Source organism: Macaca mulatta, chromosome 8, assembly GCF_049350105.2.
Source record: "Macaca mulatta isolate MMU2019108-1 chromosome 8, T2T-MMU8v2.0, whole genome shotgun sequence".
Taxonomy (NCBI): domain Eukaryota; kingdom Metazoa; phylum Chordata; class Mammalia; order Primates; family Cercopithecidae; genus Macaca; species Macaca mulatta.
The window spans coordinates 38,226,672-38,243,923 of record NC_133413.1 but is presented as its reverse complement, the minus strand read 5'-3'; positions in this window follow the sequence as shown (position 1 = coordinate 38,243,923).

Below are 17,252 nucleotides of genomic sequence, written 5' to 3'. Positions count from 1 at the left end.
CTAAACTTTAATTGCCATAAGTACGAGTTACAGATACTTCCAAAATAATTTGAGTCTAGATCATAAAGGCCCAGAAGAATGGATTGAGCCACCACTTTTTGCAATTTTGATATAGCCTGCTATATCTAGGTTGTCTAATTTGTTGGAACACAAGTTATCATAATTTTTTTTAAATCATTTTTTTAAGGGTTAATAGCAATAGTTCTACTTTTCATCCTTATTTTAGTAGTTTGAGTAATTGTTGGTACTACCACTCCAACTTCAAATGTGTCATTAATTCAATGGTCTTCCTTTTCTTTTGGTCATTCTAGCTTAAAATGTGTCAGTTTTATTGATTATCTCAAAGAACCAATTTTGGTTTTGTTGAGTCACCTGATTTTTCTATTCTTTTTTTTATTATTTCCATTCTAAATCTTTATTATTTCCTCTCTTTCTTTTACATTGAGTTTAGTTCTTCTTTTTCTAATTTCTTACAGTAGAAATTGAACTATATGTTTGTAATCTATATTTCTTTTTAATGTAGACATTCATAGCCATAAATTCCCTCTGAGCACTGATTTTTCTGCATCCCATACATTTTGGTATGTTATGTTTTCATTTTTATTTATCTCAAAGAATTTTCTAATTTTTATGTGATTTCTTCTTTGATAGATTGTTTATTTGAGTTGATTAGTTTTCACATATTTGTACATTTTCCAGATTTTCTTTTACTACTGACTTCTAATTTTATTCCACTATGATCAGGGATGATACCTTGTATGATTTCCATCTTTTTTGATTTATTGAGGTTGGTTTAGTGGCCACATACATGGTCCATGCTGAGTAATGTTTCATTTTCACTTGAGAAGAATGTGTATTCTATTGTTGAGTGGATTGTTCTGTGCATGTTTGTCAGGTCTAGCTAATTTATGTGTTACTCTAATCTTCTTTTTTCTTGATGATCATATATTTGGTTGTTCTTTTCATTATTGAAACAGGAGTATTAAAGTCTCTACCTATTTCTCCCATCAATTCTTTTGTTATTCAATTCATATATTTTGATGCTCTGTTATTAGGGGGCATAAATCAACTAATTGTTACAACATTTTAGGTGACTGACACTTTTATCATTATATAATATCCTTGTCTCTTTAAAAAAATTTTTGTATCTGAGTCTATTTTGTTTGGTATTAGTATAGCTACTCCAGCTCTCTTTTGATTACTATTTGCCTGAAATATCTTTTTCCATACTTTTACCTTCAACTTATGTGTGTCTTGACATCTAAAATGAGTGTTTGGTAGAAAGTCTGTACTTGGATCATTTTTGATCCAATCTGCAAGTCTCTACCATTTAATTAGAAAGTTTATTAAATTTACATTTAATGTAATTACTGATAAAAAAGTATTTATTTCTGCCATTTTTCATTGATTTGTTATATCTTTTTTGTTCTTCAATTTCTACATTACTGTCTTCTTTTGTGTTAAATATTTTCTAGTGAATCACAATTTCCTTTTTTTCTCTTACTAAATATGTTTTAGTAATTTTCTTAGTGGTTTCTTAGTGGTTGTTCTGCTGATTACAATTTACATCTTAATTTATGATGATTTAGTTCAGATTAATACCAATTTGTTTTTGTTAGTATATACATGATATTGCTGTCTTCTGTTTATGTTATTATTGTCACAGATTGTGTCTTTTTATACTGTGCTACCATCACCATCAATTTATAATTATTGAATTATGCAGTTTTCTTCATTATATAAGAAAAAGAGTTAAAAACCAAAAGTATATTCATTTCAGCCTGAACAATTATTGTTAACATTTATTGTAGGGCAGATCTATTAGTAACAAACTCCCAATTTTTGTTTGAATGGAAATGTTTTAATTTTTATTCAGTTTTGAAGGATAGTTTTACCAGATATAGGTAGAATTTTGGGGGGTGGGATTAGGGTAAGTTAAAATGCCACAAAGCTCTCTTATTGACGTTCGGTTGGTTTTTCTTTATTAAGCATTTCTCTGTTTTTTGCAAGCATTTGGTTATATTTGGTTAGTTTCCAGAGTTCTGTGAAAGTCAATTCTGACAGTTTGCCAGTTTATTTGTTGCTTTTGTGTAAGAATAAACTTTTGGAATTCTCTAATTCGCCATTTTTGCTGATGTCAACCTTTTCTTTCTGCCTTGAGACACATTTCTTCAAAAGGTGAGTGATTTTCTGAATTTCATTTGAAAACCTACCTTTAACCTGTGTCACCACAGAAAATGGTCAGGACTGAGCTAAGTGGAGTATGGCCAACACAGGGATCGTAGGCCCCCAGCGTATGCTGAAACCTTGTATGTAGTTGGGACATCTAGCCACAGAGCCCCAGTCAGGCAAAAGCAGTAAATTCAGCAGCCCACACAGCACTGTGTCAAAGATCATACTAACCTCGTATATGATTCATTCAAATTTGGGTCCCAGGGATTGCAATATGGAGGGCATGCCAAGGCAGTGAGAAATTCCAGATGGTGCATAATAAGATTGATCTGGGTTACTTGGAAGTCATATACAGGAAACCAAATAATGATGTCAGAAGCTCAGAGGATATGAAGCAAAATAAGATTTAGAGTGAAAAATGATCAAGAAGTTTAGAACTAGACTATGAAAAAAATGAGTGATAATTATTTATTTTTAATTTTTTAGTGTGTTCTAGCTCTTTATTTGCTTGGTCACTCCTTCCTGTATAATACTTTCTTGGGCCATACTCCTAGTGATAAATTTTAATTCAAATTTTGGCTCCTTTATGATTTTTTAATTATTATTTTTATTTTTAAAAGGCTTCCTGTTTTTAGAGCAGCTCTACATTAACAGAAAAACTAAGAGAAAAGTATGGATGTATCCCAAATATATTCTGCCTGCACACATGCATAGCATCTCCCACTATCAACATCCCTGATCAGAGTGGTACATTTACTACCACTGATGAATCTGCATTGACATTAGCACATCATTATCACCCAAAGTTCATAGTTTAAATTAGAGTTTGCCCTTGGTGTTACACATTCTATAGGTTTGAACAAAAGTATAATATGTATATATTATGTATATATAATATGTATCCACCATTATCATATCACACCAAGTATTTTCACTGCCCTAAACATCCTATGTGTTCTATTCATCCCTCTGTCCCCCCAACCACTAGCAATTACTGATATTTTACTGTCTCCATAGTTTTGCCTTTTTTAGAAGGTCAATGCAATGAGCCTTTTCAGATTGGCTTCCTTCACTTACTAATGTAAACTTAAATTTCCTCCACATCTTTTCATTGCTTTATGACTTATTCCTTCTTAGCACTGCATAATATTCCACTGCCTGAATGTACCACAGTTTATTGATTCATTGACTTACCGAAGGACATTTTAGTTGCATCCAAGTTTTGGCAATTATAATCAAAGCTGTTGTAAAGATCAATGTGCAGGTTTTTGTATGGGTATGTTTCAACTCCATTGCCTAAATACTGAGAAGCTTCGATGCTACATTGTATGGTAAGAGTAGTTCAGTGTGGTAAGAAAGAACCAAACTGTCTTCCAATGCAGCTATAACACTTTGCATTTCTGGCAAACAAATTCTAATGTATATACGCAGAGGGAAATTCATTGCTGCATTTCTGGCAGCAATGAATGAAAGTTCCTGTTTCTCCACATCCTAACTAACATTTGGTGCTGTCAGTGTTCTGGATTTTGGCCATTCTAACAGATGTGTGGTGGTATCTTATTGTTTGATTTGCATTTGCCTAATGACACATGATGTGGATCATTTTTCATATGTTAATTTGGTATATATTCTGTTTGATGAAATGACTGTTAAAGTCTTTGACTCATTTTCATAATCAGGTTGTTTGTTCTCTTAGTGTTAATTTTTAATAGGCGTTTGCATATTTTGGAAAAAAGTCCTTTATTAGATGTGTTTTTCGAAAATATTTTCTTCCAGACTGTGGCTTTGCTTTTCATTCTCTTGATAGTGTCCTTCACAGCACATAAATTTTTAATTTTAATGAAGTCATGCTTATCAATTCTTTTATAAATCATGCCATTGGTGTTGTATCTAAAAAGTCATAATTGGCTGAGCATAGTGACTCATACCCAGCATTTTGAGAGGTTGAGGTAGGAGGATTGCTTGAGCCCAAGAGTTCAAGACCAGCCTGGGCAACATAACAAGACTACATCTCTACAAAACATTAAAAAAATAAGCTGGGCATGGTGGCATGCACCTGTTGTCCTAGCTACTCAGGAGGATGAGGCAGGAGGATCACTTGAGCTCAGGAGTTCGAACCTCCAGTCAGCTATGATCATGCCACTGCACTCCACCCTGGGTGACACAGAGAGACAGACCCTGCTTCTAAAACTAAATATAAAAAAGCCATTATCATACCCAAGGCCATTTAGATTTTCTCCTGTTATATTCTACAGTTTTATAAAATTCATATTACATTAGGCCTGTGATCAGTTTTGACCTTATTTTTGTAAAGAGTATAAATCTGTGTTTAGATTCTTTTTTTAAATGTGGATGTCCAGTTGTTCCAGAATAATTTGTTAAAAAGACTATCTTTTCTCCATTGTATTGTCTCTGCTTCTTTGTCGAAGATCACTTGACTATATGTATGTGGGTCTATATCTGGGTTCTTTACTACTTTTCATTAATCTATTCATTTATTCTTTTGCCAAACTACGTTGTCTTGATTACTGTACTTTTGTTATTTTTTTTTAAATTTAAATACTTTAGCCCTCCAATTTTGTTCCTCTTCAATATTGTGTTGACTGTTCTGGATATTTTGCCTCTGCATGTATACTTTAGAATTTGTTTGTTGATATCCACAAAATAACTTGCTGAGATTTTCACTGGGATTGCATTGAGTTTCCTAGATCAAGGTGAGAAGAATTGACATCTTGATAATTTAAGTCTTCCTATCAATAACCATGCAATCTCTTCATTAATTCCTTTTTGATGAGTTTTATCGTTTTTCTCATCTCCATCTTTTACATATTTTGTTAAATTTGTGCCACATATTTCATTTTGGGTGGTGCTAATGTAAATGATATTTTGTTTTAAAAGTCAAATTTCATTTTTTTATTGATGATATGTAGGAAAGTAATTGACTTTTATATATTAACCTTGCATCTTGCATTTTTGCTATCATCTCTTACAGGTTCCAAGAGTTTGCTTGTTAATTGGTTTGGATTTACTACATAGGCAGTCTTTGTGAATGTTTCGTGTGAACTTGAGAAGAATGTGCTCTACTGTTGTTGGATAAAATAGTCTAAAGATGTCAATTATATTCAGTTAATTGGTGCTGTTGTTGAGCTCACCTATGTCCTTGCTGATTATCTACATGCTGTATCTGTCTATTTTTGATAGAGACTTGTTGAAGTCTGCAAACTATAATAGTTTCTCCTTGCAGTTATATCAGTTATATCTATTTCTTTTTGCAGTTATATCAGTTTTATCTCCAGTATTTTGATGCTCTGCTGTTAAGGACATACATGTTAAGAATTGTTATGTTTTCTTGGACAATTGACCCCTTTATCAGTATTTAATGCCCCTGTTTATTCCTGATAAATTTCTTGCTTTGAAGTCTCCTTTATCTAAAATTATATAGATACTCTCACATTTCTTTTATCAGTGTTAGCATGGTATAACTGTCTCCATTCCTTTACTTGTAAGCTATACATATCTTTATATTTAAAGTGGATTTCTTATAGATAACGTATGTCAGGCCTTGTGTTTTGATCCATGCCACCAATCTCTATCTTTTAATTGATGCATTTAATTATTGATGCTCAAAGTAATTATTGATATGTTAGATTAATATCTACCACATTTGCTATTGTTTTCCACTTGTTACCCTTCTTTTTTGTTTCTGTTTTTGGCTTCCACTCTTTTTCTGCCTACTGTTGTTTTAATTGAGCATTTTGTAAGACTGCCTTGTTTCCTCCATTCTTAGCATATCAGTTATACTTTTTTTAAAACTAGAGTTTGCAATAAATATTTATAACTAATTCAGGATTACTTACTTACTTTTTTTAAAAGACAGCAATGATGCAACATGCACTCAGGATGGGCCCCTCCACCTGCCATTCAAGGTAACTTTCAAATAACATGATACTGCTCACAGGTACTGTAAGTACCTTATAATAACAAAATAATTCGAATTCTTCTCTCCCATCTTTTGTATCATTGTTGCATTCATTTCACTTATACATGAGCATATACATACATAAAATGTATATATAAGCATAACTAATTAAATATATTGCTGCCATTATTGTTGCAAAGAAACTTATATCTGTTAGATCAAATAAGAGTTAAAAAATAGGCTAAGCATGGTGACTCACTACTGTAAATCCAGCAATTTGAGTTATTAAATAAAAATTTAATAACTAATTAAATATATTGCTGCCATTATTATTGCAAACAAACTTGTATCTGTTAGATCAAACAAGAGTTAAAAAATAGGCTAGGCATGGTGACTCACTACCGTAAATCCAGCAATTTGGGAGGCCGAAGCAGGGAGATTGCTTGAGCCCAAGAGTTTGAGGCCAGCCTAGGCAATATGGTGAAACCTCATCTCTACAAAAAGATTAGCTGGGCATGATGGTGCATGCACGTAGTCCCAGCTACTAGGGAGGCTGAGGTGGGAGGATCACTTGAGTCTAGGAGATGTAGACTGCAGCGGGCTGTGATGGCATTATTCCACTCCATCCTGGGCAACAGAGAGAGACAGGTCTTGCGGGGGCGGGGGAAGAATAAGAAAGTAAGCTTTTATTTTACCTTCACTTACTTCTTTTCTATGCCCTTCCTTTCTGTATGTAGTTGCAAGTTTCTGACCTGTATTGTTTTTTTCTCTTTAAAGAATGTTTTTAAACATTTCTAACAAGACAGGTCTACTGGCAACAAATTCCCTCAAGTTTCTATTTGTCTGAGAAAACCTTTATTTTTTCTTCAGTTATCAAAAATAACTTTGTAGAATACAGACTTCTAGATTGGTGAGATTGGTGTGCTTTTTAAAAATCTCTCAACACTTTAAATATTTCACTCCACTCTCTTCTTCTTTGCATGGTTTCCAAGAAGTCATATTTAATTCTCATCTTTCCTCCTCTATAGGTAAGCTGTGTTTTCCCCTCTGGTTTCTTTCAGAATTTTTTTCCTTTGATTTTCTGTAGGTTGAAAATGATATGCACCTAGTTGTAATGCTTTTAGCACTTATTCTGCTTGTGTTCTCTGCGCTTTCTGGATCTGTGATTTGGAGTCTGACAATAATTTGAGAGAACTCTTAGTCTTTATATTTTAAATATTGCTTCTCTTCCTTTGTTTCTTCTTCTAATATTCCCACTACACATCTCTCTAACTTTGGTAGTTTTCCCACAGTTCTTGAATATTCTGTTCTTTTCTGAACTATTTCTTCCCTTTGTTTTCCAATGTTGGAGATTTCTATTGATATATCCTCAAGTTCAGAGGCTTTTTCTTCAGCCAAGTCCACTCTCCTAATAAGCCCTATGAAAGCATTCTTCATTTCTTTTATGGTATTTTTGGTCTCTAGCACTTCCCTTTGGTTCTTTCTTAGGATTTCCATGTCTCTGCATACATTGCCCATTTGTTCTTGCATATTGTCTACTTTCCACTTTAGAGGCCCTAGCATACTAATCATAGTTGTTTTAAATTTCTTGTATGATATTTCCAACACCCCGACATGCCTCATCCTGATGTATGCTCTGTCTCTTCAAACTGTATGTTTTCCTTTTACTATGTGTTGTAAATTTTTCTTGTTAACTGAACAGGACGTACTAATTAGGAGATATTGCTGTAAATAGTCTGTTAGTAATGAGGTGGTCAGAGCATTCTATAGTGCTATGATTAAGTCTCAGTCTTTTATTGAGCCTATGCCTCTGAACTGTGAGTTTCATAACTGTTTCTCAGTGTTTTTTCTCCCCTGTCTCTTAGGTAGAACAGCATGGCTACAGTGGGCCGGGATTTGGTCATTTTTTCTCCGCACATGGAAGGCTAGAGTGGACTGGAGTTGGGTATTTCCCTACCGCAGGTTAGATCAGCTCTAATAAAATCCCCATAAGTTAGGCTCTGGTTAACTAGTTTCTGCTGAGAATAGACCTTGTTAAGAAGAACAAAGTGTTCTGGCATATTTCTAAGTGATCTCCTTTTCTCTTCCCCTGCTAGAAGCTAGGGGAGATTTTTCTTCTATATTTACTGTGAGAACCTGGTCAAAGTTCTGGAGGTAAGACACACAAGTTTGACCTGGGTCTGTCCTTATTAATCTAAGGAGAGTGGTTGATTTTTCAATTTGTTTAACTTTTTACCTGTTCGGACAGATTGGTGGCTGTCAACCTCCCTACATGTGGGAATGGAAACAGAGGTTATGGTTTATTTTTTATTCATTTACTCTTCATTCAGTCATCATTTATCAATTAATCGAATAAGAAATATTTACCACGCATTTGCTAGATCTTATCCTAGGGACTGTGGATATTGTAATAAACACAATAGTCAGAACCATCTGTTAATGAAACTTTCAGTCTGACAGAACAGCATATTTCAAACAATTATAAAAATGTAAAATTTTATAAGTTATAATAAGAATGATCATTGTATACTGTGATAAAGGATAAAAAGCCACAAAGAAGAAAAATAAAATTACCTGTAAATCTTTCCTCCATTTATGTTTCCGTTCAAGGTTTCCTAAAATAGTAGACACTTGTTATTCCTTCAGTATTTCCTAAATAATTTCTTGGTTATTATTTGGTAAATGTCTATTAGGTTCTCGGTCTATGAAGATTCAAAGGTAAATATTTTTCTTGTTTTCTAATTTTATTTCTGGTATTTCCAGATCTTGAAATTGACTTCAATGACTCTAACCTAGTTCATGAGCCATTCTAAAAGGGCTTACCATGGTAAAGGGAAGAAGAGTCATTTTGAGAAGATCTAATTATTGGAATAGGCAGCAAAAATTCTAACTCACTACTCATGAAAGCCTCTGAACTAAATTGTGAAGTTTACAAAAGTTGTGCTTTGAGCATTTTAACGTTGGTGTGCTTCTCCCAATGTAGCACCAAGCTCTCGCCAGAATCTGGCCTTTTATGCCATCTGCTCAAAGTGAGAATACCACACTGCTAACTGTGGTATAGATCTTTCCTTACCTCCTCAGCTCTGCCAAAATGTGTATGTCCCCTGATCCAGTTCTTTGTACACTTTAAGTGAAATGTGTAGGCATTTATCAAAAATAAAAGGCAAATACAGCGAATGTTTATTTTTGTGTTTATTTGATGCCTTCATCAGATGTCACAATGATCTAACTCAATAATTTGTTCATATCTTCAGAAGCTCCCTACGCATACACACACACACACACACACACACACACACACACATTCTAATGTGGAAAAATTTTATATGAAAATTTCTTATCAATGACATTTATAGAGGATGGATTTTTGTCACATGCCTTGAGACAAGTGGTTAATTATTTTTTTAAGCATGGCACATTTTAAAATCTGCTTTTAAATGTTACTCTATTGTCAAGAGCAGCATTTCATGTAGATTGAGAACAGTTGTGCTGGCTCAAACCAGAGTTTTCAAGAGGGAAAATTTTATTCTTTCTAAGTTGACTAATATCATCTAGAGGATAAATGGTATGTATGATTCTTCCTTTACCCCTATTCTTTCTATTACTCCTTCTACACAGCCTTTAAGTAAATATTTGCTGATTTGATGGGATTTGGTTGATCAATCTATCTATGATTTGGGCTTATGTTACTGGGCAACTCACCATGTATTTTGTAGCATTTTTAAAAAGTCAGACCTCTTGGAATGCCTGTAACAACTCTTCCTAAATCTTCCTTTCACTCACAATGATTGCTATCCAGAGTATTTATGAGTATAAGAAGTCCAGGTGAGGACTTCTTACTTGTCAGTCCATCTCCAGGGCTGGCTACAGCCAGGTGTCACTAACACTTTGGCATGGATGTTCCCCACCAGGCTTCTACTACATGGCTCACTTTGGTTGTGTCTCCACGATAACACTTCAGTCTAGGGGAAATTACATGCTCTATCTAGTTGCTATGTTTCCATAATGTCCAGTAACTTATGTGAATGATCCCCCTACCTGTTTGGGTACAATGCCCCCCAGCCATTTTTTTTTTTTTTTTTTTTTTTTTTTGAGATGGAGTTTCACTCTTGTTGCCCAGGCTGGAGTGGAATGGTACAATCTTGGCTCACTGCAATCTCCACCTCCCGGCGATTCTCCTGCCTCAGCCTCCCGAGTAGCCGGGGTTATAGGTGCCCACCACTATGCCCAGCAAATTTCTTTGTATTTTTAGTAGAGACAGGGTTTCACTATGTTGACCAGGCTGGTCTCGAACTCCTGACCTCAGGCGATCCACCCGCCTCGGCCTCCCAAAGTGCTGGGCTTACAGGCATGAGCCACCGCACCCGGACAATGACCCCTTTTGAGCTTAGATATAAGTTTCTGAGGTTATTTCTGCGGTCAATGAGTTTGCACTATATTATTTCAATGAACTAGTTTGGACTAGTTTTGTTCACCAGTAAATTAACTGCACTGGCCATGAACATGCCATTTTCATGAGAATGAAATGGCTACAGTTCAACAAACAGGGTCTTCTTTTTAACTTTCATTTTTCCCTTATTTTCTCAAGTCTTTAAAAAGAAATTGAGTTAACAGTCATGTAACTGCTTGTTAATGTGTCAAGTTCTCATTTATATAACTAAATTTTAATAAACACGCAAGAGCAATGAATATAGAGGAAGCACCTAATTTCCTTCCCATTTTACCCTCCATAGGTAGTTACAGTAAAATATCCTGTGTTATGAACATTGCATTTTAATGCATTTTAATATGCAGAATCCTTTTGGAGAGTTTTAAAAATCATTCTTTTAATTACCAAGATCAGCTTGAAGCAAAGGATTTGGAAAGCATTGCCAAAGAGAAAAAATAATAGTATTCTAGAAAAAGTCAAAGTAAAGCGTTTTTGACTTTATTTTTCTTCTGTTAAACTCATGGCAGTACTATGTTAGCAATTACCATCTTTCAAGTCAAAACTTTAAGAATCACTAGATATCAGCTAATCAGCAGCATTGTGCAATTTGCTAAGAAAGATTTAAAGCCCAAATGAAGAGAAGAAATATTCTAGCAGCTCTGATAAGCTCCCAAAGATCAGTCCTTATCTGAAAATTTGATAGAATCAGAGTAGAATGGAATGTCATAATTAACTAGAGCTATTTTTTAATCTAAACCATTTTTTTCTGCTATTGAACTTGAATAAAATTAATTCAGTTTGAAGAGGTCACTTTCTGATTTCTTCAATAAGATATTTTACAGGTCTACATGAGACTATCTGCCTTGAAATCAAAACTAGAAGAGTTTGAACTTCCAAATACTGAATTCAGAGTCAGAAAAAAATATGTATTTTTTCAAGTGTGTCATCTAGTTAATAGGCAATGGTTTCCTTGATTTATTAAATGGTAACGTGCTTTTAACGGACATACATTCATTCCTTTATTCAAGAATATGTTTACATTGGGAGTAGTTAATTTACAAGAAATTCTTGTCAATCACTCCTAATGGAGAGCATTCCAAAGATGTGCTATTCACTTTGACCTTGAAGCAAGAAAACAAGTAATAATTTAGAGATTATATATTTTTACTATTAAGTTTAAGGAAAAATACTTTGAGTCATACTATCATTATATTTATGCAATTTTCTGACTTCCTGATAGTTTCCTAGAAAGGTGAATGCTTAAGGTAATAGACGATCAGTTCTCTCTTGTTTTGTCTCATTGTGACTAATGTCTACCTTCTCACACCCGTTGCCCTAAATTGTAAATTTGGAAGTTATTTTGAGCATTGCTATAGCCAAAGTATTCAGCATGTGCTGGAATGAAAGTGATTTCAGTAATTTGATAATTGTCTCCGCTTTTTTCTATTAAGTTGACAATTATCATTAAGAGACTTAGTCATACTCTGCTATTTACTAATACTGTGGCCTTAGAAAAGTCACTTGACCTTCCTGGACATCATCATCCTCATATGAACTCCCTGGAGGAGGTTTGGAGCTATAGATGGTGAAGTAGTAGGGAAAACTGTAAGAAAATTTGAGATGGAGGTGAGCAGAAATCAAGCAGCTTTTGGAAGGGACAGAAGGAGTAAGGACTTTGACTATCTATCCTATTGGATGTGGTATCAAACCCCACGAGCTCTAATTTGTGAGGTCCAAGTGCACAGTAACTCTGTGAGCAAAATCCTAAGGAAACACGAAGGCAGGGTCCAAGCAGTTGTGAAAAATCCAGGAAAAGCCAGAGACTCAGAGGCAATTCAAAGGAAGAACTTTACTACTTTTGATGTTACTCCCCGGCCTTTGTCTACAGACTGGACAGCAGCAGGTATTTGGAAAGAGAATGGGATACCACTGTAGAAACATTACCTGTGGGCCAACCTGAGATATATAACACAGTTCCATGACTCATAACATATAAAACATCATAGAGAGGGGGCAGTGGGAGAAAAAAATATTGAGTGCACCATGCAACCCAGAGAAGCATGCAGGCTTCAAGTCCTTGGCAGTCATGGTTACTGACAGAGTGGGCGACAGGGCTGAACAAAAGGTATGATTTGAGTGTCAATTCCTGCTCATCCTAGTTGCAATGAGCATCCAGCCACCTGCCCAACACTCCTCTGTAACCAGTGGAGGCCAGCTTCACAGGATACCCAGGACTATATTGGTGAAAGAAGCAGTTTCTTTACTTGTTTAGTTTTGATACACTGTTCTGGGGAACCGAAACTGCAGAATGTCAGAAATCTTCTTCTCAGTGTCCACACAGTTGGTTCAGCAGAAGTCATGGAATCTCAGCTGGACAAGTTAGTGTGAACCTTGGAATTTTGCTGAGAATGCTGAGATAAAAAGGCTTTCTTTTTCTCCAGAATGTAAATGAGGTATCCAACCTAGAGCTGCTGGTAGACATCATAGAAGCACCAAAGAGCAGCAGAGTGGCAATGAAAGTGACTCCAGAGGAGAACATTTGAAAACTGGCAGAAGGAAAAGCATGCCATGTTTAGATCATCCCCTAGAATGGCCAATTACATGAGCCAGCATATTTCTTATCTTCCAAACCTGCCTTTTTCTTAAGGCTATTTATATTGGGCCTTGCATTGTTGGCAATCAAAAGCAATTATCGTACTCTCTAACCTAAGCTCCAGGCTCCCTGATCTGCCACTAACATGCTGTGGAATCCAAAGCTTATCTCTGAGACACAGTTTTCTTACATACAACATATGGAGATTGGACTAGGATATATTTACAATCATTTTCATATCTAAAAGTCAATGATATCTGTGAACATGGTGTCTAACTCATATCAAAGTCTAATTAACTAATTCTAGATTCTACCCTGAGTGTAAAATTTCATGGGAGAAAAAAGTTACACCTAAAAGCCAAGAAAGAATGAACTAGAGCAAAAAGTATCCAGGATAAACTGCAATGGCTTTCTACCCTGAGTGTAAAATTTTATGGAAGAAAAAAGTTATACCTAAAAGCCAAGAAAGAATGAACTAGAACAAAAGGTATCCAGGATAAACTGCAATGGCTTTAGAGTTTCAGCAATTCATGACCCTGGGCTTTGTCTTACTACTCTACTTAGGAAATACTTCAATAGTTAATGGAAGGTATGTCCACAGTGATATGGAATTGTTGATGATGTAAAGGTGTGAGCACAGCAATCACTGGGACTATTGGACTGAGATCTAAAAGAGTCAGTCTCTGGTAGAAGAGTTAAAACAAGTTTGGAAATTAAGGAGCATTGAAACAAAGTCAGTCCTCTTTAAAACTGAGATGGTTTCCTCTATGTATCCATGGCATCTTATGGAGCTGGCACATTCGAGTCAATGCCTGTGAAAATCAGTTCCATGAGAATTATTTTCCGTGAATGTCACCTTGCTTGCTTATCTCCTTTGCCTAAGCAACCCACTCAGCAACATTCCTGAAACTATCTAAACTCCATCGCAGAAAATCCAAATGTATTGTTATTTCAGTATACACTTGTAACATGATGAAATAACATGTAATTAAAATCACATTGCATTTCATAGAATGCCAAAATGTGTCACTGATTGAAATCAAATATTTGAATGGTACCTCCTGCGTATTAATGAAGGTGGAAACCTGTTCTGGGGTCATTATCCCACATGATCTGAGTGACAGCCAATATCTACATCCCTTCCCAAAACCCCAAGTGACACTATCTGTGCTGCCATATTCTCTGTTCCCTGAGTTATCCTTGTCTTCCATGCCTTCCTCATAGCCCTTTATTAAAGAAACAGAAAAAGTTATAGTTGCTTCTCTTTTTGAAACGTCACCTCTCCTCTCTTCTGCCCATAATTATCATAGTTCACTCCTCCTGCAGTTCTTTCTGGGCTTAACAAATAATTTTCATTAGTCATCATTTCCTCAGTTAGTCCTCTAATCTCCGCTAGACCTAGAACATGCCCCACATTTAACTACACACTACTGTGTGCTTAAAATAAGACATTGTAATTCTTTGATGTAAATTCAGAAGATACTTGTGTGTTATAAAACCAGTGGAATTTTACCCTAAAAACTGAAAACCTTAATGTGTCTACTGAGGGTTCAGTTGGTTTAATGTATTACTATCCTACAGTTATAACCAAAGTCATAGTTGTAGTTGCTTTGTGCTTTATTTTCATAAGCCACAAATATTTGATTTAAGCTCATTGCAGCCTTCATCCATTAATCTATTTTTGGAATAAAAATAACTTGATAACATGGCAAGTATTTAGAAACACAGCTTTATGAACTATAGTATAAACTTGATAGATGACCAATGCCATTATAATGATGACTAAAATTCAAACATCAAATAATATTCATCAGTCAGTTCATGCAGGCACACACTTATTGGGCATCTGCTGTTTGCAAAGCACAGGACTGAGTATTGTGAGAGGTACAATGACAAATAAGCTCTGGTCCTTGTCTTTCAGAAGTTTACAGAACGGAGCTGACATCTTCCATCAGCTTACAAATGAAAACACTAACAAGATTCTGGCTTAATAGAACAAAGACCATGACAAAGATATAAGCAATGTGCTCTGGATACACAGAGGCAGGATGGTTAATTATTTCAGGGGAAATTTTTACAGGCTTCCCAGGGGCATGAGAAAATAATTAGTAATGAAGAAAGGACACAACAGTCCTAGCAAACCAAATGAATAAAAGCTGTCCACTAGAAATCCATGCTTTCCATTATTGTTTTTGCCTATATTTATGATGAAACAATGGTAATCAATCAGAAAAATAAACTATAGGTACACACAATTTTAATCCATCTTTAGGTTCTACTTCATTACTGAAGTGGCACAGATCATGTCAGTAGAATGAAGCTGCATATAAAAATGAATGGCATCTCATCAGTTTGTAAGTTTCAACTTGTCAAGCAAATTGTTTTCAACACACGTGAATGGGGATTTCTGGGAGCTATGAACTGGATCGCTCCTTCCCGTGTAGCCCAAGTCAAGTCAATGAAGTACCTTAGTAGAGCTTAATGTGGTACACAGACCTCCCTACCTCAACCATTTCCTCTCCAGCCAATTCCCTATAAAAATATTCTTATCCAAATTTACATGCTCTTGACCTCCATAGTGAAGTTTTACCTGACTCTGCCTTTGGCGGTGTTGTTCTGTCTTAGAGGAGTACCTGCTACTTTCCCTCTGCCTTCCACATGGCTATTTGTCATTGTCCCTTTAGGAAGCTTTCAGTGACACTCCCTTGTGTGATTAGCATGCCAACAGTATTTGCCCAGATTATTCAGGTACTAGAAAGTATGATAGCTTTTATAATACTTAGTTGGCTGTTTGTTCATTTGTCTGGAAATAACGTCTTGCTTAGTCACCCAGGTTGGAGTGTAGTGGTATGATCATAGCTCACTGGAGCCTGGACCACTCCCCAGGCTCAAGTGATCTCCCACCTCTGCCTCCCAAGTAGCTGGGACTACAGGTGTGCACCACCATGCCTAGCTAACACACACACACACACACACACACACACACACACACATTGTTTTGTGGAGATGGAGTCTCACTATGTTGCCCTGGCTACTCTTGAGCTCCTGTCCACTGCACCCAGACAGTTTATTGGTGTTTATTGCCTGCTAGGTCATGTGGTGCTTGAAAATCAGATATGTATATTATTGTGTATTAGTTTTATTTATTTGTATTTGTCTATTGGTGCTAACTGTGAAATAGCGTATTTGGCATATTTGGCCCCATTCTCTCTTTTCTCACTCAAAACACCACATTATTTCTTGCTGAGCCTTTCTCAAAATCATTCTCATCCCATTTCTCCAAGCAGATGTTGTCAATCACTCAGAGTTACACACAAATCCACATGCTACCATTGCTTTTAGCAGGCTCTAAATCCTCATATGAATAATTAGTAGAGCAAAGAGCACCCCGTTTTCCTAATACCTCTTAGATCAGGTGTATAAGTGCCTACCATGTTTAAGCCATCGTGTTAGGTCATTTCTATGGCTTACCTGATGTAATTGTCACAATAATATGTTTGTGCTAAGTGTTCATTTCTTGTGCTCCCCTAGATGAGAAAAATGGATACGAAGAGTTAGACACTTCTCTAAGGCCATGCTAGGAAGTCTGGATTAGAAATCACAGCTATTTGACTTCCAAATCTATCATCTTTTGTTACCTGCGAGAAGTTTGAGTTGTTTTGCTGCTTGCTGTAAAGCTCTAGCTTTTAGTCACTCATACTCAACGAACCCCAAGTTAGGCATCCACTGTTGCTGCCTCTGATCTTGTTACTGACTGATCCTGTGTCCCTCTGCAGCAGCAAAGAGACACACAGATCTGCTCAGTGTCAGCAAGGTGAGGAAGACAGCAGAGCTGGCCACACAAAGAAGCTGGGAGGAAGCCAGCTAAATACAAACTCTAGGGTTTTCATAATTTTAGGTGGAATTGGTGCTTTCCCTCACCTTTCCCCAATCATGTTTTCTGCACTGTTTCTTTCTCTTTTTTTTTTAACTTCTTGCCTTTCAATAATATCTTTGAATATAGATGGTTCCAATTCTCCAATAAAAAGATGTAAAGTGGCCGAATATTTTTTCATACATGTTTCACTAGTCCAGACACCCAAGAGTATGTCCTTCTCTTGGGGATAAGAAAATCTAGAGTTATATTTAGGGTATCATAA